General features: G+C 40.4%; 1 protein-coding gene across 1 annotated transcript in view; it reads right to left on the bottom strand.

The window, feature by feature from the left end:
* The window catches only part of LOC147609001 (uncharacterized), a 229,163-nt gene that overhangs the window by 21,448 nt on the left and 188,122 nt on the right, over window positions 1–19,593 (bottom strand). The window lies entirely within an intron of this gene.

Below are 19,593 nucleotides of genomic sequence, written 5' to 3'. Positions count from 1 at the left end.
TCTCCTCGGTGGACGTGGAAGAGGAGAAGCTGCATGCCGTCTCGTCGGACTCGGAGGAATAGACGGCACTGGAGTGCCCTGGATACTCGCGATAGGGGTATAGACACCAGGCAGGGAAGGAGGGGGATGGACATACATATACTCTGTAAGCTCAACCGGACCAGGTTGGCGCCCAAAGTGATTCATCATCTCCATCAACCAATTGCTGTACGCAAATGGATCGGATGAAGAACCTGGAATATCCATAAAGAACCTGCAACAAACATCATCATGTACATCATGGGCTGTCTCTTTACTTACACATTGTCATTACACAAGTCAAATGCCTGCAAACCATGAAATCTGAAACGCCGCAGTTTTCTGTCTGCAGAAACGCGTGTATACACCCGTCAAAAAACGCGTGTATATACCCGGCAAAAAACGCGTGTATATGCGCGTGGAAAAACTCTGCAAACAGGTTACACGCGCTCCTACACGCGTTCTTACACGCGACCTGCGAAAAAAATTTCTCGAAAAGACCGACCCCCGACAAAAACAGAATGTCCTTATAAAAGGACCAGCCATTGTCGCCCCTGTCAGGATGCAGCAACCCAATCGTGTGCAAAAAGACAAACCCAAAGAGCAAAGAGCAAAGTAAACAAATCTGACAAAAGAGACAAGGCACAGGACAAAGTGACTCACCTCTGAAAAAGTGAGTCCTCTCTGCTCCTTCTCTGCTCCCTCTTTCTCCCGTGTGTGTGCTCCTTTCTCTGCTCCTTCTTTGCTGTTGGAAGAGGCGAAAACAGGCGCACTGTTGATTTCTAAGTTCAAAATCTATATTTGGGGAAGGCGGGCTATGTTTAGTTTAAATATGCCGCCGCGTTTATGTTCGCGTTTATAAACGCAGGTATATTCGCGTCTACATGATTTTAGCTGCGTTTATACACGCGTTTTGCAGAAATTAGCCGCGTGAATACACGCGTTTTTTAGGAAGTAGCCACGTTTATACACGCAAATTTTAGGAGATAGCCGCGTGAATACACGCGTTTTTGTGCTTTCATTAAAAATAACTAATGAGTTTGTGTTTTCTGGTTTGTACACAGGATGTCATCAACCTCTTCAAGCAGTTCTGAGGAAGATGAGACAATGCGTCATCGTAATCGCGATGTGTGGTTGGGACAACGGATCAAATGTATGTGTAATCGATGTCAAGGATGCATTGTACGAGCACGTCGAATTACCTTGAATCATATCTCCATGTATGGAGAATGGAATCAAACAGGTTTAGAGGTGAGTAGATGTAAATTGATGGTATTCAAATGACTCATGGTATCCAAATTAAATTAATAGAGTTGTAACATATAATTTGATAAATTGAAGCAGGATGCAGTACCACACCCTAACATGGTACCCTACGCGCGACGAGAGCACGTAAAGCGTCGACGAGATGATGCTGGAGCTTCGGGATCTAATGTCAGAGATGAGTGGGAAAGGGACGACAATAGCCCTGCACCTCACGAAGTTGTGGAAGAGGAGGTGCTTGATGATATGGTGCGGAATCTTTTTAAGGATGATCCCAAAGGTATGGACGACGATGATATGGAACAAGAGCATCTTTATAAAGCTTCATCGACACCGGTGTTTGAAGGGTGCACATTCTCAGTTTTACGTGCTTCCCTTGAACTACTTAATATACAAACAGTTTATGGATGGAGCAATGCAAGTCTTGACGCATTGTTGAAGTAAGCATTCTAACTTATAAATTTGAATTAGTGGTTTAAGGTTTAGGATTTAAGACTAATTATAATTGATGATATTGGATGCAGGCTATTGTCAAATATGCTTCCAAAGGAAAATAGACTGCCCACCTCAAGAGACATAGCGAGGCGCTATGTGACATCTCTTGGAGGACTGGATTATGATAAAATACATGCATGCGTCAATGATTGCATTCTCTTTCGTGGGACGCATAAGGAGGCTCTGACATGTCCCACTTGTGGTGAAGCAAGGTACAGAACAGATATGAAGAGTTTTGATGTACCTCGTAAAGTCTTGCGACACTTTCCTATAATTCCTCGCATCAAACACATGTTCAAGTGCAAATCCATAGCAGAGCTCATGTCATGGCATTCCTCACATCGATCGGATGATGGCATGTGGAGAATTCCTGCAGACACTCCTGCTTGGAAGCATATTGAAGATGAGTGGCCCAGCTTTAAAACAGAGCCCAGAAACTTGAGACTTGGCCTGGGTATGGATGGAGTGAATCCATTTGGTTTCAAAAGCACCGCGTACAGCGTGTGGCCAGTTGTGCTGGTGAATTATAACCTTCCACCATCAATGGCGATCAAGAAGGGACATCTTATGTTATCCCTTCTAATTCCAGGGAAACATAAAGTCAAGCATATGGATGTTTATCTTGAACCACTGATTGATGAGTTGGAGGAACTATGGAGAGGTGTTGCGGTGGTGGACATTAGTAGGCCTCCCTCCTCTCGACACTTCGACTTAAAAGCAGTGTTGATGTGGACAATGCATGACTTTCCAGGATACAGCGATTGTTCTGGTAAGAATTCTAATTACCTCCCTACTCTATTACTATTGGCTATATATATTAATTAGACGGTTTGACTTTATTATTCTAACTTTTATTTATATTTTAACAGGTTTGAAAACATCGGGTAAACATGCATGTCCTGTTTGTGGCCCTTCGTTAGTACATGAGTATGCTGATGGTTTGTGTAAGACTATATTCGATAATCATCATCGATTTCTCCCCTCAGATCATCGTAAATATGTTGCTAGTAAGAGTAACATTCCTCCACAAACACTTCGTGCAAAAGATTGGAAGCGTATTTGGGAGTCTACAACTATTCTTCCTCCAGATGGCATGAACAGGTATAGTGATGTTTTTTCAATCTTGTTTTGTGTAGTCTCTAATTGGATTAAAGGTCACATAGAGCAATCCCTTGTGCAGGTACTCCATTTTTTTCCGGCTGCCATATTGGACCCATCTTAAGATCAACCATCTTCTTGATCCCATGCACATCTTCAAGAATGTGGGATCTGGTATTTGGGAACATATTACTGGTAAACGAGACAATGTTAGCGTACGTGAGGACTTGCGGGTCGCAGGACGTATGCGTCAAGCTTGGCCACGAGAGGTGGGTGGGCACGTTCGTCTTCCGCCTGCACCATGGATTATATCAAAGAAAGAGGAGAAGCAGGTAAAGCAGGCCATCACCACTTTGCGTACTCCCACTGGATGCATGAGATCATTGAAGGGAGCCTTTACAACCACTAAGAAAAGAGGCGTTGAGCAACTATATGGGTTGAAGTCCCACGATTGGCACAAGATGCTTCAAGTAAGTGTTTTCCAAGTCTTGTACGTACGTTGAAATTAAATTTTGTAATGCCATAAACCATAAATGTGCTCTTATGTGCGCAGTTCATACTACCTACTAGCATCGACCATTGTGCGAATAAGAGTTTGAAAAAATGTATTTATAAGATGGGTGAGCTTGTGAGGTATGTAAAACCCATGCTCAGATCACCCTTCATTATACCTTGCAAAATGAACGTGCATGAGGTATAACGTACTATTTATTTATTTTTCAGATATGTTAGTTCCAAAGCAATTGATCCAGCCACGTTGGATGATGCGCGTGTTATGGCAGTGGAGGTGGTTTGTTTGGTAGAGGAGACTTTTCCGCGAACCATTCTCACAAGTCAACTACATCTCATTGTGCATTTAGTGGACGAAATTGCTTTATGTGGTACTGTGCATGCACGTTGGATGTTCTTCCTAGAGCGCTTCATGAAGACCTTAAAAGACTTTGTGAGGCAAAGTGCAAGGCCTGAAGGAAGCATGGCCGAGGGTTGGTTGATACAAGAGTCGCTTGTATATATTTCAGAATTTCTTGGTCAGGTGGACAGCTCTTTGCCACGACTATGGAGCAATGAAGAGGACTTGAGGATGACCTCTATTGTGCCTCAAGGAAAAGGACAGAGTAAAGTAATTGACAGAACGTTGATTGATGATCTCAATTTCACTTGTATCCTTAATAGTGATGTGATGAGCAGATGGGTTACAAGATATGAGGATGCAAAGACAAAAAGGCAAGCAGAAAGAGCTCTCTTTCGGAGGCAACATGGCTCTCGGAAGGCGTACCCTAAGCATCTAGCAACACTTCCGAATGATATCCATGTTGATTGGTTGCATGAGGAAATGGAGAGAGCAGAGAGTGACGAGGGGCTGCATATCACGGCGGAAGAATGGGAGTATGCACGAGGATGCATGTCAAAGGTACATAGAACTAATGTTTTGCATTAGTTGTAAGTGATTTTCTTTTAATATTTGTTCACATTGCTTACACAAATATTGTTTCTATTTTGGTCCAGTGCACTATGTTCAATGCTATATGGTGTGAAGGCAAGCATTTTCGAACACAAAGAATTGATGAAAAGAGAAATACACAAGATTGCGGTGTCATTAGTAGCTTTGAGGGAGCTAATGGAAAAATGGATGATTATTGTGGCATAATCCAAGACATATTTAGGCTTGACTTTCGTCGCTTCTTTGTGTATGTTTTGGATGTCAAATGGCAAATGAACGTGGTGGAAAAAGGGCCTGATGCAACGATAAAACGCCATGCAAGTGGATATGTAACTATTGACTCTACAAAGTTCTGGCAAACAAAGAAAGATAGGCTCGTATTGCCACAACAATGTGAGCAGGTATGCATTTTTTTACTAATGTGTTTCATGTACATATATATCTAAGCTCGCGTACCCCTTGACTTTTGATATGCTAATTAATTACTGTACTGTGTGTATTTGAGTAGGTTATCTATCTACCAATGGTGCATGACATCAAATGGTGGTACGTCATCCCTATTGCACCACGTTCCAAAGTGATGTATAATACATTCACTGATATGGAGCATATGGAGGATGTAACAAGCCGCAATGAAGATGACGTCGAACATGCCATTGAAGATGTTGTGATCGATGATCAAGAAATAAGAGATGATCGTGATAATGAGGATGAGCATGCCATTTCTCATGATCATGAGAATGACCCTACCATTGAGGATGATGGTGATGTTGATGAGGATGATCAGGACATCGATACCATTATCAATGGAGTACAGAATATCGATAGTGGAATAAATTTAATCGTAGCCTTACCAATTGATCAAATGGATATTGATGTTGATCGTTTGGCAAGGATGGATCTTATTGAAGATGAGATCGAACCCTAACCAATCCGTCACTGTATGTTCTAAATTGATGACATTTCCATCATCTCATATGCAATATGATTTATTTTTGAATATATTTCATTGTTGTAAATGCATGTAGTGGGATTGTGTAATGATGTATACTGTAATGTACTATGAGATGGTTTAAGGAAAATAGTTTTTAATTTTGTAAAGGAATTCAGTTTTTTTTCAGTTTTTCTCTGCCATGCGTGTATTAATCCGTGTATAGTAGCGTGTATTTATCCGTGTATAATAGCGAGTATTACCCCGTGAATATTATCGTGTATAGATGCATGTATTACTGCGTGTATATAGACGCGTTTATACACGCGTTGATTAATGCAAACATACACGCGAATTTAAATGCAAAAATACACGCGCCCGATTCTATTCAAATACAGGCGCGACCATACACGCGTTCGTAATTTATCGCGTGTATGAAACGCGTGTATGGCAGCATTGTCTTGTAGTGAAGTCCAAGCTCTAGGAAAGCAATCGAATTGTTAGCTCGAAGCGGAATCATGGAATCATCGGTGTGGTATGAAAAGCTGAGAGTTGTCATGGTGAAATACCTCCCGAGCTTCGTAAAAACAACCCAGAACTGCTCTTAGAAAAAGGTGAAGGTTGTCGTGGTGCTCTGTCCAAGCTTTATATAAGAAAGCTCAAAATTATCCACTTGAATATTTCCTCCGAGGAACATCCTCCAAATTCCAAAGGTTGAAAACCTTTGAAATTTTCTTTCTTTTAAAAAAAAAAAGAGAATTTTGAATGTCAAAGCTGAAGTGCCAAGCGCTGGCTACCCTGCAACGCTTCAACCACAGAGTTGCAATATTCTATCGATTGGATAACAGCCTAGACGATGGCGTGGTCTAGACTGTGGCCTCTGGTCTAGCTTTTTTCCACAACCAGCAAGCTGGCCGTGCTACGGGGATCCACTGAGTAGTTGTGCCGACCAAGGGCTTTGGTGACGGCGGCTGTGGGCAACAAGGGTTGGCTTTTGTTACCTTCCCGCTGCGTGCCCGCCAACAGTAAGAGTCGCCTGCTTGACGGTGCTGTGAGAGTCGGCCTTGTTGATGGCTTACTCTTTTATTGTGATTATAGCAACGATGATGGCATGATGGCTGCTGGTTTTAGGTGCAGTTAGGCGGACATGAATCCCTTTCAGAAATCACAAATCACAATCGCTCGTGCCTTGCCAGACAGTCGAACTCCGTTGTCATGACAATCAACATGATTCACTTATGTGAAGTGGTCTTATTGCACCTTTGTGAGAATTGTACATTTTATAAATGAATGTTTCCATAATCCTCCATGCATCATAATCCTCCATGCATCCACATTTGAAGCTCTTAAAAAGAGAACATAAACATTTTCTTGTAAGGATAATTTACACCAGAGGTATAAAAAAGGTTATGGGCGTGATTCGTCAAATGAATGAAGACCTAAAAGTGATCAAAAAACAAGAATCACTACGTTATAAATCGCATGCTTATGCCCAAGGTCGGGAGTCTAACTATCATGTGCACAGTCGTGTGCTACACGCACACAAGACTAGCTTCGAGGTTTGGGGAAGCTTGGAACTAGGCAGGCTGATTGACGAGTTGAGTTAGGGATAAACTAATGGGCGGGCACCCTAGTATGGATAGGCGGGCGTCCAAGTGTGGATGGCCGATGACCGGCTAAGAGCCTATAAAAGGGTGGCCAAGGTTAGTCATTAGTTCATAGAGTCTTGCGTGTCTTTGTGAGAGCTCTATGGTCAGGAGCTTGGATCTACTCTGCAGACGTGCACCTGCTTCATGCAGCCGAGGCCGACACCAGTCTCGAGGCCCGCGAGGGTAGCTTCGTGTGGGAATATGGGACGTCACAAGGTAGAGATTGGTCTCAGTACGTCCATCTAGAGGGCTCAAGTCGTGGCTCGGCGGGAACAGCTAAGACTTGTGGGCTTGCCCACGGCCGTCAAGGTTGGGAGTTGAGTCAGGCCTACACCCCTTCACATTTGTTTGGTTTGTTTGCGGGTTTCGAGTCTTGTACCAGGAGCATTCTACAAGGAGATCCTATGGGGATTTGACAGTGATATCAAAGCAAGCCTCGTGAACGAGCAAGTCGGTAGCTAGAGAAGATGAGGTCTAAGAAAAGGTATGAGTTCATGAAGACTGCTATTTTTTCAATTTCAGCATGCTGCTTTTGCATCGTAGGAACCCGTGGTGAAGGTTTGGTCTTGTATGGGTTGTTTGCTTTGCAAGAAGAAGGGCTGTAGGTTTTCAACTGTGTAAACAATTTGAGGAGAGAGAGAAGTAGAAAAGCCAGTCGGCTATTTTTGTAAGAGAGACAGAGAGAGAAAGAGAGAGAGAAGTGGTGCCTGAGCAAGTAGACATGTGTACGCAAGCAGGCTGTACACGTAGGCAAGTGAGTGTACTTGCACACGTCGGCTGGTATGCGTAGGCAGCAGCAGTTCGCCAGGTGTATGCGCAGGCGGGCTAGTATACGCACGCAGGCGGGTGGATATACGCATGCAGGTGGGTTGGTATGCGCACGGAGGCGGGCGAATATGCGCACGCAGGCAGGCCAGTATGCGCATGCAAGCAAAAATGGAAAAGCTACTCAAGTCGGCGATCGCTATTTTCTGAGGAAGCGTGGCAGGTGGCGAGCAGCGTAATTTTTTTAACTTTTTTTTCCAGGCTTTCGTTTTTTTTTCTCATGAAAGACCCTTACGTTTTTAAAACATAATTTGTGATTTTAAGTAAAAAATAAAAAAAAGCCTAGCATTTTTTTTATTTTTATAAAAAAACAGAAAAACACAAAAGCAAAGCATTAAAACACATGCTTTTGGGAAAGCCTATAAAATTCCCCTCAAGAAGGCTTCTTGCAACAACAGATCTCCTCAAGCTCTTTAGTACTCTTCCTTGTACAAGGCCAACCTTTTCTCTCGCATTGCCCTTTTCAAAATGTCGACCCAAGAATCTGAGTTGGAGCCCATTCTCGAACATGAAGACCTGCTAGCTACACGGAAGCCACCGATGGCAATCTTTTCGACGATTTTGTTTCAAAATCAAATTTTCAAGAGTTTAAAGTTACTCTCAAAGCTTCTTCCTCGGAACGTCAAGCACAAATCGCCATGCAGAGGTACGCTTTACAGAACTCCATCTCTTTGTTGACCACTACCCTATCTACTCTTTCGGGTATGGATACTTTGCCATCTGCTTTAGGCCCCAATATTACTCCAGAACATTTTGGGGGCAAGCAGAAGCAGCGTACCAAAGAGATAGTGGACACTTGGCTACATAAGTGGCAAGTCCATTTTCAGTTTCATCCATATGATGATGGCGAAAAGATCCAATTAGCAGCACGTTTCCTCTCAAGCAAAGCTTTACTTTGGTGGAAAGAGCTCAATCCTAAACCAACGACTTGGGCATAGTTTGAAGACGTGTTCAAGAAAGAATTCCTCAAGAAAGAGGATGACTATGATGTTGTTGCCCGGTTTGCTACTTTGACCATGACCTCTCAGAACCTCACTTATGAGGTCTATCTCCAAAAATTTAGGGACTTTCAGATGAAAGCTATGAAGATGGATTCCACTACTCTTTTGGGTTTCTTCATAGCCGGTTTACCCGACTCATACCGTTTACAAGTAAAAAAACAACAAATGTAAAACTTTGGGGACGAGGCCATTCATTCCGTTCGTATCTATGATGATACAATGGTCTCTTCCAAGTCTAAACCCATGACCGAGCAGGGGAACAAGCACAAAAGGAAGTTCTCTCCACCGATGGCTAGAACGATAGAAGGAAAGTCTTCACACCAACCTTCGAGGAATTCAACTTCGATACCAGCGAAGAAAAAATGTCTCCTCAAGGCGTTGAAGCTCAAGAAGGAGGGATGTTGCTTCATCTCCGAAGAAAAAGGACATATACATAACGAGTACCCAAAGCAAAAGGGTACAAAGACCAACACAGGATGACCCAAGCCAAAGGCAGCTAACCAGTTGTCTTTGACAGGTATGTCAGTTACTATACTTTCTCGCCCTAGTACATGTTCCGATTATCTATTCAACTCTAAAGTTTTTGGCTTGCATGATCTTCTCCGATTTTATGGAGAAGTGAATGGCCATAGAATCCTCATTCTTCTAGACCGTGACAGCTCACACAACTTTGTTAATTACAAACTTGTACAAAAATTGGGTCTTGACACAACACCCAGTGATCATACCTATGAGGTACGGGGCAAGTATGGGATCGAAAGGTGGAGATGCTACCGATCCGGATTCAGGACTACAAAGATACTTTGGAATGCTATATTATGCACGTAGATCATGTAAACTTGTTATCACGGATTGAGTGGTTTAAGACTCTTTAAGTCTAGATAGATTGGTCTAGTCATATTTTTTCTTTTGAACATAGGAACACTCAGTATAGTATCTTTGGTGATTGTATACATCCCTCTAAGGGACCTCTTGTAAATACAGTTGATTTTGGAAATATAATGGATTCTTCTTTGTATACTGCTTTCCATTGTGTTTTGATTCTACTTTCTTCATTTCTCATACCTTCTATGGATGTCAATGAATTAAGTGTGTTTGAAAGAAAAGAATTAAAGAAGATATTTGATTTGTTTCAAGATGTATTTCCTAAGGAACTACCATCGAGCTTACTACTCGAAAGGGTAGTAGATCATCGTATTGACCTGGTCCTTGGTGCTCACCCTGTTAGTATTCCACCTTACTACAGGATGAGCCACGCTGAGGAAGATGAGTTGGCCAAATAACTCAAAGATTATTTGAGGATGGGCCAGATTCGTCCAAGTAAATCACCTTGGGGTGCACCTGTGTTACTCAAGAGAAAGAAGGACAACACCTAGACAATGTGTATAGATTACAAGAGATTGAACAAGATGACAATTAAGAACCATTATCCTCTCCCTAGATCAGATGGCCTGATTGACCAGTTAGCGGGTATTTCACAAAGATAGATTTACATACTGGCTCACTAGATATGCATTCATGAAAGGCATGTCAAAAGAACCGCCTTTCAGACTAGGTATGGCCATTACGAGTTTCTCGTATTACCTTTTGGATTAACCAATGCTCCAACCACTTTCCAGCAAATTATAAATTTTATGCATAGAAAGATACATATTGGTTAATTTTTTATTATTATAAAAGAGTGATTTTCATTAGATATAAATTCTTTGCATAGAAAGATGCATATTGGTTATTTTTATTATTATAAAAGAGTGATTTTCATTACATATAAATTCTATGCATAGAAAGATGCATATTCATTGTTTTTTTTAATTATAAAAGAGTGATTCTCATTAGATATAAATTCTATGCATAGAAAGATGCATATTGGTTATTTTTTTATTATAAAAGTGTTACTTTCATCAAAATGGATTTTTATGCATAAAAGAATATTTTTTATTATCATAAAAGTTACTTTCATCAAAATTAATTTTTATGCGTAAATAGATGCATAAAAGAATAATTTTTATTATAAAAGTATTACTTTCATCAAAATGGATCTTTATGCATAAATAGATGCATGAAAGAATATTTTTTTATTATAAAAGTGTTACTTTCATCAAAATGGATTTTTATGCATAAATAGATGCATAAAAGAATATTTTTTATTATAAAAGTGTTACTTTCATCAAAATGGTATTTCATGCATAAAATGATGCTTAAAAGCATTTTTTTAATTGTAAAAGTGTTACTTTCACTAATATTGATTTTTTTTGCATAAAATGATGCATAAAAGAATTTTTTTTATTGTAAGGTGTTACTTTCACTAATATTGATTTTTATGCATAAATAGATGCATAAAAGGACTTTTCTTTTATATAAAAGTGTTATTTCCATAGAAGTTGGATTTTATGCATAAATAGATGCATATATAATTTTTTTATATCAAAACAAGAGTTCTCTTTAATCCTTTGTTTAAATTCCATGAATATGGGTAAATGAATTAAGTAAATACTCTGTGAAAAAAAATTTTACCATTTTAAATTCTCTAGGATGATAATGAGAAAATTCTGAAAAACTATCGAAGTCAAAATTTTAGATAAATGATTAATTTATTCCTCATAGGAATTCCTGATTAGTTTTGAATTCAAGTAAGCAAAATACTCAATGAATGAAATTCAGTAAAGTAGTGATTGAAATATTACCCTTCAATAAAGATAGTTCAGGGAGAACCTTTCCAAACTCAAACCCCTGAATCGGACTATGACCAAGACATAACTCCTTCGTCCGTCTCAAGAAAAGACGATGTAACCAGTTCAGTAATCTACACTCAAATCACCCACCAAATCTGAAACTAAGTTGAGACCTTTGATTTTGATATGAGGATCAAGATTACAAAATTCGAGGAATTTTGCTTGGGAATCCATACCTGTGATCTAGAAGTCTTGGGATACGGAATTAAGATATATCCATTGTATTCAAAAGAAAATTAAAACTGAAAACTTGCAGAAACCCTGTTTTCTTAAAGGACTATCTTACGAATGCTGGAGGGAGCATTTGGTATATGTGTTTTTCTAAGAGAAGTTTGGTTGCAACAACTAGCGATAGGGGAGTGTTCAAAGGATGTCTCACGCGGCAAAAACCTACCTAGGTCTTGACCAGCCTGGGTATGGTGTAAAATGGTATGCTTCCAATAGGATGGGCGAGGGCCGACGAAGAGGTCCCTAAGTGAAGTGCCAGGACACCTAAGGAGGATCCTGGAGGGTTCTGGAGGGTTCTGACCAGGCGATGCACAGGCTCGCGGTGCTTAGGACACCCATACGTTTGTCGTGGAAGATGTATATATGATTGATGATGAGAAAATTATTGTAATCTGTTACTGGATCTCGTTTGCTGACTTGCTGGTCTCAACGGAGAGTCCAGAGTGATACTGTTTTGTGAGAATCAAGGATTGAATGGAAATTTTGAGTTGTGACATCTCTACCCAGTAATTGTTTGTCAATGGATTGTTTTATAAATTAAAGTTTAAAGAGGAGTGTGTGAGTATCTGTATTCTAAAGCAAAAGTTAAGAAAGGCTTTCAATTATGGGTGGGTGAGTACTTGTTTGGTTCTACTATTCCAGTGGTTGGGTGATGGTGGCTAACACAACAACACAAAGCAACTATAGACGCGCTTGATAGACGTGCAAAATAGCAGGCGCATCTATAGGCGTTGCTTGAATAGAGAATTTACGGGCGCGTCTAACAGCACGTGTATTGACGCATCTATTAGCGCGTCTACACTGAGAATCTAACACTGCATCTAATAGCGCGTCTATTTGCACGTGTATTAGCGTATCTATTAGTGCATCTACACTGAGAATTAGACGCGTATTTAGACACAAAACAGAGAATACAAAAAGTGAGATTTTGGTGTAGGCTGGTAAATATACATCACTGCTTTCCAAACATTGGCCATGATTACCAAAGCACATAATTTTAACAAAAACATCAATGCTTTTTTGCAAACCCACATATACAAAAATTGAGTGAGGTGAGGAGAATGAGACAATATGTAAAATAGTTTTGCCAATATCAATGACGGTTCAATCTCATCCTCAATGAGATCAACCCTTGCCAAACTATCTACTTCAAAATCCAAACAAGTGTTTAGATCTACAAATATATTCAACCCACTACTACTTGTGCTACTAAACGTTTTGGAGTTGTAATGTTTTATTTGGAATTGTAATTAATGTCCGCTATAGACGTGCTTGCAAGAGTGCTAATTAAAATGCAGTTGGCTGTAAGAATTGAATTACACAATGTGGAAATGGGATTCCTGTAACTACATAGCATACACAACATACACAGCATTCTGTTCAAGCACACAAAATTTAAAAAATATTATGTAGCTCGTCTATCAGGGCGTCTATAAACGCGTCTATATATGTGTCTGTCTGTTCGAGAAGTGTCTATTTGCGTGTCTACAAACGCGTCTATAAATGCGTCTATAAATACATCTATAAATGCATCTATGCATGCGTCTGTCTGTTTTTTAAAATTTCTAGCAGAGCGTCTATTTACGCATCTATAGGCGCATCTGTTTGCTATCTTTTAGATGCGCCTTTAGATGCGGGTCTGTAGATGCGCTAATAGACGTGCAAATAGACGTGCCATAAGTTTTTTTTAAGTTGAGTAAACGCGTCTGTGTGCGCGTCTATATAGGTGCTTTGTCTTATTGTGTAACCCATGGGTGCCGGGATTAGGCTAGAATCAGTAGAGTTTTAATAATAAAATTGATTTATAAGACTACGCTTAGAACTCGAGTAGTTAATTAAAAGCCTGAAGACTTCTCAATTGAATAGATCGATGGCTGTGCCTAGAAAAAAGCGTTGATTCCTTCAAGTTAAGTCTGTAATAGCTTCCCATCTATCTGATTTTTGAACTTCTGTTTCGGGGGAACTTATTTTAATAAGAAGAGATATTTTTTCATCCAAAAATATTTAAAATCTGAATAATCTCTCTCTAGAATATTTTCTCTCTCTAGGCCAAAACAGGTAGAAAAAAGATCTTTTATATTTCTAAAGAAGGGGGATTTGATAGGACATCTTGAGGGGCTAGGGAGGAATCTTACAGTTATGAAGGCGGGTAGGCAACTGGGAGGTATGGAGGTATGAATATGGATAGGAGGGGCAAGTAGATGGCATTACAGGTGGACATGATGTAGAACATTGGGAAGCTAACAGTGGGCTAGTAACATTCGTGATGCCAAGTAGTAGTGTGATTGTGAGTGACACAGCCAATGGTGGGAGAAAGAGATGCAATGGTTGATGGCGGGGTGACTGTTGGCAACAGAAAGTAGTGCAAGAGTAAGTGGCTTAGTGGTAGTAGAAGAGAGTGCATTGCTAGCACACAGGGGTAGTGGTTAGAAAAAGGAAATCCTCATTGTGGCACATAAGCATCAGTGGTAGAAGTCATGATGATGTGTGCAAACACAAGTTCTTTGAGGTGTGGAGTGCTAGAGTTGTGGGGGTGAGAGAGATGGAAAAATAGGGAGTGAGGTGGTGGAGAGAGAGAGGGGGGTTTTTTAAGGTGAGAAGAGAGAGACAAAGGGAGGGAGAGGCGTAAAATGTATTGTTACTTTAAGCTATATTTTCTACTAACATTCTTTATTATTTATAATATTCTATATTTTGTCTTTTATGTGTAGGTATCTCTAAACTTGATTCTATGCTTTTGATCTTTTTTTGGGCCCAACAACTTTTCAAAATGTGACTCAGGTAAGGTCTTAAACTCTAATCTTTTTGACATTTTTTAATTGCACCCTTGAGTGGTGGGGAGATCTTTTTAGTAATTTCATGAATACATACAAGGATCTATGTATGTATGCATAGCTCTATGCATGCTCTCTAATGAATTGGTTTATGTGTTGTGCTATGCATGATCTCTGTGCATACATAGAGTATACATTCATACTGTGAGGTCCCCCTCTTGTCGACGGCGGAAGCAGCGTCGGCCTCCCGTGTGGGGCGGGGTCCAAACACTCAGGGCCTCGTCTGTGGATGTCCGGGATGAGAGGCTAGCCCGGGTGGCCCCTCCGAGACCGGAAGACTCCCCTCGCCCGAAAGGCACGGGTGATTCCGCCAATTGGGAAAAATCTTTGAACGTGGAAATTACTCTAACGAGTCCAGTCTTAACTATAAAAACTGATATGACCAAACCTGAAGTCACATGGTCAGATCAAGAAGAGACTTGCACTTGGTCCATGACTCTTAAGTATTACGTTAGACACCTCACTATTGTCTTAACTATTTTAAGATAGAATCGACGGTATGCTAAATTAAGTAAATGTGAGTTTTTCATGATAGACATCATTTACTTGGGACACAAGATCACTAGAGATGCATTGAGCATTGACTATGACCGAGTACAAAAGGTTTTGGCCTGGCCTATATCGCAAAACAGTAAAACAACTTCGTTCTTTTCTTGGTTTTGTTGTTTTTCTTCGAAAATCTATGCGGGAGTACTCTCAGCTCACACTACCGATGACTGACTTGTTGAAAGGTTGTAGACATAAGTTGAATCAGCCTATCACTTGGAATAACAATCTGGATATGGCCTTTAGACTTTTGAAAGATAAGTAAAGGAAGCACCTATCTAAGCATTACCCGATCCTAGTGAGCCCTATGTTCTTGAAACTGATGCCAATGACTATGCAATCAGGGCTGCTCTATTTCAAGATGGTAGACCTGTTGCTCTCAAGAGTAAAAAGTTGGACGACACTCAATTTCGTTGGCCAACCCTTGAGAAGGAGCTTTATGCTATGATTCACACTCTCAAGGTTTGGAGACATTATTTATATGGCTCCAATTTTGTGGTATTGAAGTCAATCAAGTATGTGTGTGATGCCGATGATTTGAGAGGAAGGAAAGTTTGATGGGCTGAATTAATGCAAGAATTTAATTTTGAGATTCATTATGGAAAAGCGTCCATGAATAGTGTCGCAGATGCACTTAGTCGAATTAGAGAGGCGAATACTTTGTCGTTCACTGAGATTTCTACCGACTTATTTCACTCATTAAGAGGGCTTTGCAAGATTGATAGTTATTTTGGTCCAAGTTTTGGCAGAAGATCTATGATGGGAGCTCATTGATTGACCAAGACTCAATGACTGAGCAGTCTATCATTCAGGCTGTAGGAGGTCAGTGGATGATTCGGAATAGTTTACTATTCCGTAATGACCAAATTGTGTACCACAGATCCCGGACATTAGGTCCAAGATTCTTAAGGAGTGTCACGACGCCCCTTCTGCTGGACACCCTGGGGTACACAGAACATTATCATTAGTGAAACACACTTTTTAAGATGAAAGGATATGTAGAAGATTATGTTCTCAAGTGTCAAGTTTGTCAAGCAAATAAAGTTGAACGCTTTAGACAAGCTGGGTTGTTGCATCCTTTGAAAATCCCAGGTAATAAATGGGAAAGTATTTCCATGGATTTTATCAGTGGATTGCCAAGAACAAGTCCAGGCCACAAGTCTATTTGGGTTGTGGTAGATTGCTTCACAAAAATGGCTAGATGTTTACCGACACGGAAGAACATTACAGCTACACAATTAGCATGGTAGTTTATCGAGCAATTGTTTAGACTGTACGGGTTATCACATGACATAGTCAATGATAGGGACTCTAAGTTTACCAGTGATTTTTGGATACTTGCTTTTGAGAAGTTGGAAACAACTTTGAATTTGAGATCCTCAGATCATCCTCAATCTGATGGTGGGGTGGCTAGACTGAAAGAGAATCAGATTTTGGAGGATATACTTCGAGCATATGTATCCAAAAGGTAGAGTTCATGGGAGGATTATCTTCCTATGTTAGAATTTGCATATAACAGTAGTAAGCATACGAGTATAGGTTTTAGTTCTTTCATACTTATGTATGGTTTTCGACCTACATCACCTGTTATAGTGGGATTCTCAAGACTTCAACATGATGCAACATGTAATTTTTTGCAAGATATGCAAGAAATATTACAAGTTGCGAAAGAATCTATTAGAAGTGCTCAAGACAGAGACATATTTTATTCTAATAGACATCGTTCACCCAAAGAGTTCTCTAAAGGAACGATGGTGTATTTGCGAGGTTCGAAAGATTTCGAGACTTTACGGACAGGTCGATCTCCGAAATTATCCCCTAGATATTGTGGACCATTTTGTATTACACAACGGATTGGTTCAGTCGCCTATGAATTGGATTTTCCTTCTCATATGAAAGTTCATCCTCTATTTCACGTCAGTAGACTTAAGGAAGTACTGGGTGGAATAGACCAGTTAGTTACTCCTCAAGAAATCATAGATGTCGAGGACATGACATTTGTTCCACACGAGCTTGAAAAGATTCTTGGATTTCGTGAAAGAAGATTGCATAATACGCTTATCACGGAATACAAAATCAAGTGGAAGGATCGTGTTGAGGAGGACGCTACATGGGAGACATTGACTACTCTTCAGAGAGATTACCCTGGCTTTTTAGTGAACTCAGGAGTGAGCTCTTAGAGGAAGGGGAGTATGTCATGTGTGCACAGTGTGTATCTACCATGTGCTACATGCACACAAGACTAGCTTTGAGGTTTTGGGGAAGATTGCAACTAGGCAAGCTGATTGGCAAGCTGAGTTAGGGATAGACTAACGGGTGGACACCCTAGTATCGATGGGCGGGCGCCCAAGTGTGGACACCCGATGACCGACCAAGAGCCTATAAAAGGGTGGCCAAGGTTATTCATTAGTTCATAGAGTCTCGCACCTGCTTCATACACCTGAGGCCAGCAAACAGCCTCGAGGCCCACGAGAGTAGCTTTCGTGGTGGCGGTATGGGATGTCATGAGGTAGATATTGGTTGGTAAGTCCATCTAGTTAGCTTAGCTCTTGGTCGGTGGGGACAACCAAGACTTGTGGGCTTGCCCCCATGGCTCTCAAGGTTGGGAGGTGAGTCATGCCTGCACTCCCTTCACGTTTGTTTGGTTTGTTTTGCAAGTTTCGAGTCTTGTACCAGGAGCATTCTACGAGGAGATCCTATGGGGATTTGACACTAACCACCCTTTGAGACATCCAAAGTACATATATATTGTAGAGGATTAAGGGGTCTAAGATCCAAGCCTATCCTGACTTGCTACAATCCACCATGACCAATGTTGCTAAGTACTAAATCTCCATGGAATATATAGAAAGTGGACCGTCCACAACAATAATTCTTAGTGTGAGAAGATGGAATATATTCAAAGAAAGCCTTATCAATTATAGTGTATCACAACATACCTTTAAAAAGGCATTTACGGTGTTCGCGAAGTATTGGGGTGGCAATCCCATTGTATTGTTGTGCCTGGTTGATCCATGCATCGAGAGTCAGTATAATCTCCTTCTCCTTATGTCAGGAGAATCGCAAGCACCCAAGATGACCACCTTGCTTTGATACCCTCCATAATTTGTCTTAGAAGTGGGACTGCTAATTATCGGCCAATACCATGTGCCTATTCATTATTTTTTCTCAGTCTTTTACATTCTCGAATAGTTATTTGAGTTTTCATTCTTTTAGTAATCTAAGGCCAAAGACATTAGAATATACAACACAACCCCTGGGACATCTTTTTTATGTATCGAAGTTCCAACACGTAGTTGTGTCTAGATGGTTTTGAATTTTGAAGTAAGTAAGTTGCATTGGGCCCAAGTTGAGTCCTTGTACTTTAGCATTTCCCTTGTAACTAGTGCCCCTTAAAAGTTAGCTTTGCCAGAACATTCCAAGGAGCGAAGATGCCAATGTGGTGGATATAGGTGTTCTTATAGATTTAATTGAGCCTCGGGTGTTACCACACAAGCTAGATCACATCTTGGATTTTCAAAAGAAGCGACCTCGTCTCAAAGAATTAGACAAGAGTGTCTAGTTCAATGGAAGGCTATACGAGAAGAAGGTTCAACTTGGGAGGACGTTAGTACTCTCAAGACCTGATATCCTACCTTTGTTTTCGAGGACGAAAACTCGTCCAAAAGGGGGGGGTAGTGTTAAGACATGGATAGGACTAGCCGAGAGCTTGGCGGTTCAGGGGAGTCCGAACATGTCTGGACGGCCAGGGCTATTTTAGTCAAGTAGGGTTCCTATATCCGCGGTTGGGTGGATAGTTTCCCTATTCTCTTCCAGTAGTTTTCATGGAGGTCGCACGATGATCTCACAACATCTTCCTTGATAACATTGTTTGCTATCATTCACATGTAAAAACATTCTCTTCTTTGAAAATAAAAAATCTTGGAACCTTTTTACTTTTTTTGAGCTTTACAAATACAAGATCCAAAATCAAGCCTTTTCTTGTTTAAAAAAGTATTCGACCATTGAGATTAGTATTTCTTAAAATGTGTATTAAATGCACAAACCCCACAAGGACCATTTGATGGGGGTATGATGGTTTATTTCTTACAATAGTAAGACGATTTTGTAGTTTATAATATCTCATATATGAACTATTGCCAAGCGTGGAAGCACTAAATCATCTTTATAATATCTATTGCCAAAAGCATTGAAGCACTAAATCATCTTTTCTAAACTAGCTCTTTTCAATGATGATCACCACATGCTTATGCCCAAGGTCCGTAGTCTAACCACCCTTTGAGAAGTCCAAAGGACATCTATATTGTAGAGGATTAAGGGGTCTAAGATCCAAGCCTATCGTGACTTGCTACAGTCCACTATGACCAATGTTGCTAAGGACAAAAGTTCCGTGGAATATATTGAAAGTGGACCGTCCGCGACAATAATTCGTAGTGTGAGAAGATGGAATATATTCAAACAAAGACTTATCACGACCTACCTTTAAAAAGGCCAACACGTAGTTATGTCTAGATGGTTTTGAATTTTGAAGT

This window comes from Cibotium barometz, chromosome 52 (genome assembly GCF_041138505.1).
Source record: "Cibotium barometz isolate CiBa-2024 chromosome 52, ASM4113850v1, whole genome shotgun sequence".
In the NCBI taxonomy this organism is placed as follows: Eukaryota; Viridiplantae; Streptophyta; class Polypodiopsida; order Cyatheales; family Cibotiaceae; genus Cibotium; species Cibotium barometz.
The sequence above is the reverse complement of the archived record's forward strand: the minus strand, read 5'-3'. Positions and strand labels throughout refer to the sequence as shown.